Source organism: Phoenix dactylifera, unplaced genomic scaffold, assembly GCF_009389715.1.
Source record: "Phoenix dactylifera cultivar Barhee BC4 unplaced genomic scaffold, palm_55x_up_171113_PBpolish2nd_filt_p 001189F, whole genome shotgun sequence".
Taxonomy (NCBI): domain Eukaryota; kingdom Viridiplantae; phylum Streptophyta; class Magnoliopsida; order Arecales; family Arecaceae; genus Phoenix; species Phoenix dactylifera.
This window is the reverse complement of record NW_024068525.1, coordinates 105,080-111,118: the sequence shown is the minus strand read 5'-3', so window position 1 is coordinate 111,118 and position 6,039 is coordinate 105,080. Positions and strand designations below refer to the sequence as shown.

General features: G+C 43.3%; 1 non-coding gene across 1 annotated transcript; it reads right to left on the bottom strand.

The window, feature by feature from the left end:
* Nucleotides 1-5,345: 5,345 nt before the first annotated feature.
* LOC120108125 lies at nucleotides 5,346-5,451 on the bottom strand. The gene has a single exon (XR_005509601.1). It is a non-coding gene; the product is annotated as a small nucleolar RNA R71 (small nucleolar RNA).
* Nucleotides 5,452-6,039: the final 588 nt, after the last annotated feature.

Below are 6,039 nucleotides of genomic sequence, written 5' to 3'. Positions count from 1 at the left end.
CACTATCCTACGGGATACATGCTATTGCGTGGTTTATTTTTGAAATTGAAATAACCGATTGATGAGAGCACAAAAGTGCGACCTACATGTCACCTAAATTAGTATTATTGCTAACCGATAATGATAAATTCACTGGATTAATATTATATTTGGGTTTGTCACATATTTTCATAAATTAGAAATAAAATGCACATTGAGTTCAAATTTGACTAAAGAAGGATCCCTTCCCAGATCCGACCCGGTTGAAGATCGAGTTGGGTCCGAGTCAGGTTCGGGTCCGAATTGGGTCCATTTTATCTGTGCTTTTGGAAAAGAATTTTTGGGCAAATCTAATTTGGTCATATCATAACTATGAGGTCGGGTGACCCATGACTTGAAACTTGTAATTGACCTCCAGTCAGAACAGGTGACCCGTGATCCAAATCCCAGCAGCCCAAGAGTCCACTGGCATCCATTTTTAGCATCCCATCTCCCATCCGTATCCATCTTCCACGGCGCATCCAAGCCATGAATGCCTCTCCCGTGATCCAAGCCGCCCGCGTCCGCATCTTCAACGCCATCATCTCCGCGATTCCTCCCAGCTCCAGCCAGGATGCAAGCCAAGTGACCGTACCAGCAACACACAAACAAGGAAGCCCGCGTCTCTAGCTCTTCCGCAATCCAATCTCCGGCAATCCCGCACCGCGTCTTCACCGCATCCATGTCAGCGGCCATCGTCTCGAATCCACGCTCCCAGCTCATCCCGTGATCAAGATCCAGCATTTCAGCCCCTCTCCCATGGATTCGTTTCCTCCCGTCGATCACAGCAGACCACAGCGGCCTTCCGCTTCCAATCCGAAGTCCACGTTCCCAGCTCCCTTCCAGATCGGCTCTTCTGGCTTCAGCCCTTCCTCTGCATCGGAATCCCAGCCGTGATCCACTCCTTCCATGATCCGAATCCCAGCTCATCCCGCCTCTGCACCCATGGATCCGCGGCATCCCGTAATCCACATGCTCCCAGCGCCCGGATCTCGTCCGTGATCGACTCCTCTCCGCGTCCTCACCGCGTCTGCCATCTTCCTTCCCCATTTGAGCATTCCGGCCATGGCATCACTTCCAAAACCGCGCCTCCCTTCCGTATCAGGCGTTCGTCCGCGGCTATAAAAGGAGAAGGAGGAAGAGAAGGAGGGGAGTGCTCGGGTGGGGGTGGGAACCAAGAGAGGAGAGCTCGGTTGGAGGTGGAGGCCAGAGAGAAATGGGAGACGAGAGAAGAGAGGTGTCGGCTGGGTGTTGAGAAGAAGAAACAGAGCAAGTGCTCTGCTCTTGGGAAGAAGAAGATCATAAAAAAATATTTTATGTTGGAAGTTCACCGTGGGAGTGGGAGAGAAAGAGAAGTGATTTTTTTTCTTTGTTTTCTTTTCTTTATTTTATTTGCAAAATAGGGGAGTATTAGGCCTCTAATCTCCACTTTTATTTGTAATCAGTTTTCTTTTTATGAAATCCATCAATTTTCTTTTATGCAATCTATGTTCTAAGTTTCAGTTTAATTCCTGCAATTTATTTTATTTGTACTGAAAATCTTATTTAAATATTTTTCTTTGCTGCTTGACCGCTACTCTGCATTACATTCTCAATTACAAAGTTTTCTTTCTTTCTTTTGTTTATTCTTCAAGTAGAAAACATTCTCTAGTAGACCAGAGAATCATTCAAACATCCCCGACGTAATGTTTTACTTTTGTTATTCAAAAATCGCTTTTGAATCCGAGTGAACGTTTTTATTTTTAAGCAACTCCAATCGCCTCCCTGTGGATCGACCTCTTACAACCACTATTCCTCGAGTAAACCAGGTAAGAGTAAATTAAATTTAACTTTTGTTCGTCGGTTCTAACAACGATCGGTCTAGCATATTTTTAGGTGGGCAGGAAAGGACGAACAAAATTTTGCGCCAAAATTTTGTTCGTCCTTTCCTGCCCACCTAAAAATATGCTAGACCGATCGTTGTTAGAACCGACGAACAAAAGTTAAATTTAATTTACTCTTACCTGGTTTACTCGAGGAATAGTGGTTGTAAGAGGTCGATCCACAGGGAGGCGATTGGAGTTGCTTAAAAATAAAAACGTTCACTCGGATTCAAAAGCGATTTTTGAATAATAGAAGAAAAACATTATATCGGGGATGATGATGGAATCTCTAGTCTACCGGAGAATGATTTTTAATTGAAATTAACTAGACGACATGTACTCAGATTCAAAAAACATTTTTAATGAAAAATAAAGCTCGGCATAAAATTAAAATGGATGAAACTAAGAGGATTGAAGCAAACATAAATTTCATAAAAGAAGATTTAATGTATTGCATAAAAGAAATTAAAATTTCAGCATAAATAAAATCTTAAAAGTAAAACACTCCACCAAAATAAAATTCTCTAAAGTTAAAACTTAAAATATTGTTCTCAATTAAAACTCAAACTCAAAACACATTGCTCTTAATTAAAATAACAATAAACATAAAACATTGCCCTTAAAAATAAAACTAAACATGAAAAGAAAAAGAAAAAGAATAAAAAAAAATAAAACAAAACAAAGCACTGGCTCTGTTTGAAAACAGAGCATCAACACTTCTTCTTCCTCCAACCGAGCCGAGCACCCCCTGTTCCTCCTCTGTTTCTTTGGCTCAACACCCCGCCGAGAGCTCCCTCCTCCCTTCTTCTTCTTTGGACTCCGCCGGCTCCTCCCACTCCCAGCTCTCCTCCCCCTCCTTGCCGACCTCCTTCCTTCTTATAGCCCGAAGGCTGGGAGAATCGTGGATCCGTGGACCGAGATCGACGGGATGATGGCATGGAAGCGGAAGGTGGGCGCTTGCTTCTTTGGGCCATGGATGCGGGATCGCCGGTGATTGCGGAAGAGGGGGCTGGGGCTTCCTTCTTCGGGTGCTTGACTGGAAGCGGGAGCTTGGATGCTAACGGCTGGGTGGATCGCGAAAGAGTAGATTCACGGAAGAGCTGGGATTTGGGACGGATGCCACAGGATGCTTGAAGATGGCGGCCTGATGCGGAAGGAAGGATCACGGGCTCGCTGGGAATCCGGAATGGGCGCACGTCTTGATGCATCGTGGGATCTTGGACACTTGGTTGAGAGGTGGGCTGGTGCGAGGAGCCGGATGCGATCACTAGGATTCCGTTGCTGTGGCTGGAAGAGGAGGAAATGGGGATGCTGTGGCGTTGATGGGAGGCGGATCATCCGGGATCGTACGCGGAAGAGGAAGGATGCTGGGATCTTCCTTGCTTTGAGGGACATGAATGCGGTGATCACGGCTTGCAAATGGGGAAGGAGCTGGGGTGAATCGTGGTGATGGCTTGCTGATTTGGGAAGCTTGCAGACGTGGATGAGAGGTGGGGATGGCTGCTGATGGCGGCATACTCGGGCTGTTGGGCGGCGGAGGATTTGGAAGGGATGCACGGCATGGATGCGGTGGAGACGCGGTGAGGATGCGGTGCAGGATCGCTGGGATTTCCTTTGCCCTTGTGAGATGGAGCTGGGAGACACCAATTTCCATCCAATTAGTCATCTAGGTAATAATAAAAAATAGTGTGATATGAAATTTGGCTTGTGGATGGATGATTTTGGTTCGTCGCGGGTCATCTGTTCTGACTGGAGGTCAATTGCAAGTCTTTCAAATCATGGGTTACCCAGCACCTCATAGTTATGATATGGCCAAATTAGATTTGCCCAAAATTCTTTTCCAAAAGCACAAAGAATTTGGACCCGATTCGGATCCGAACCCGACTCGGACCCGATCCGATCTTCAACCGGGTCGGATCTGGAAAGGGATCCTTCTTTAGTCAAATTTGTACTCAATGTGCATTTTATCTCTAATTTATGAAAATCTGTGCCAAACCCAAATATAATATTAATCCAGTGAATTTATCATTATCGGTTAGCAATAATACTAATTTAGGTGATATGTAGGTCGCACTTTTGTGCTCTCATCACCGATGAATTTTTGGCGCCGTTGCCGGGGATTGCTAGCATAGTTATTTTTCCTATCATTAAAAAGAAAAATTAATTACAAGAAAAAATTTTCAAAAAAAAAATATATATATCTAAAATAAAATAAAAAAATTATTTTCTATTATTGTTACTTTTCTTATCTCCTTTTTCTCTTCTACTAATTTTTTTTTTTAATTTTTCTTTTGGTCTTATTTGATCAGGAATCGAAGAGGAGATCTGGGCTATCAAAAAGGAATGCTTTAGAGGTTTGCTTAAAAAAATTTTAAATTGCTGGAAAAATTTCCTTTGGTAACCTCTAAACCTTTCTTATTTAAATTAATTATTAGCTTGAAATTTTGTGGTGATTGTTTAATTTTAATTTCAGCAAAATTGTGAATGCATGCTTGATACACATTCACCAATTAATCCGCACATAGTAAGGGCAATCACCCCAACAAGATAAGAGCCGGATTTCATCACCGGATTCTTGCCCAACTTAGGTGAACTCAATCTCACATAGTGTCACTTTAATTAAAATTAATTAGACGTTGGCTCCTAGGGACATTCGAGCTCAATAGGACGAAGATCACCGAAAGTTGCACCAATTTCGCTCTGTGGCTTAGTTCATGTCTAGGCAAGCTTTGTCCCTATAAGGGAGACAGTTCATCTGTTCGAGGCAAGTGGGTTTTAAGTGGGACATTTGTGAACGCATCGTGACCCCTCCACTTACCTGGGACCTTACCTGGTCAACTCGGTTCATTAGACCGGATTGGAGGCTTAGGTGCCCTCTTCAAACCAGTTAGGAGCTGTCTAGTGATTTTAGGACAAATACAAGAATTTATGTGTTTTCCTTTTATTGCATGCTTGATTGATCAAGTACTAGTGTATGCAAGGGAGTCGTTCTAGAGTACGTAACCTATTACCTTTTGACCCTGAAATAGAACGGACCCTTAGAAATATTCGAGCTGAGATCAAAACCTTAGAATCATTCCCACCCCCTGAGATGGCTGAAGAACAACCCAAACTCCTGAGGGAGTACTTTACTCCCACCATTTACACTTTCCATCTTGCATTCGATTACCTGAAGTAGCAGCTGTACAATACGAAATAAAGTCTAGTGTGATCCAAATGCTCCCATCTTTTTATGGGCTCACCAACGAAGAACCATATAAACACCTAGATGAATTCCTTGAGTTTGCACCACTGTCAAGATTCAGAACTTCACTGATGATGCTCTGAAACTTAGATTATTCCCTTTCTCCCTTAAAGATAGAGCCAAACAATGGCTGAATTCTTTAGAAGCTAACTCGATTCGTTCTTGGGATCAAATGCAACAAGAATTTCTTAAAAAATACTTTCCCATAGGAAGAACGAACCAGTTTAGACGTGCCATTACAAGCTTCTCCCAAACTGAGGGGGAAGAATTTCATGAAACTTGGGAGAGATTTTGGGACCTAATTAGTAAATGCCCTCATCATCAAATACCTAAGTGGCAGCTAGTGCAATGTTTTTATGACGGATTGACTGAACGAAACCGTCAGATGATCAATGCTGCATGCGGGGGGACTTTCATGCTTCAAAATGAGCATGAAGCATGGCAATTATTTGAAAATCTTAATGAAAACTCCCTCCACCATGCTTCCTGTTCTCGTCAAGTACCTCCGAGTTCTCAAAGAAAAGGGACCATTTGTGAAATAAGTCATTCTATGGACCTGTCTAGCAAGGTAGATGCATTGTCCCATAAGATCGACCAACTGATGATAGGAGGACATGTCGTTAGCTCTTCCCAAGCACAAGTGTGTGCTATCTGTTCTAGCCCATCGCATCCTATTCATGAGTGCCCCTCAGCGCCCCAATTCTCCGAACTCGTGCAAGAACACATCAATGCTGCCCAAACACAGCCCAGACCAGGTAATGACCCAATTTCCAATACATATAACCCAGGATGGCGGAATCATCCAAATTTTTCTTGGAGGCAGCAAGCTTCGAATAATACCCAACCCTACTCCCAAAATTTTCAAAACCCTCAGAATTTTCATCTCTACCGTCCCTCAACTCAATTTCAACACCT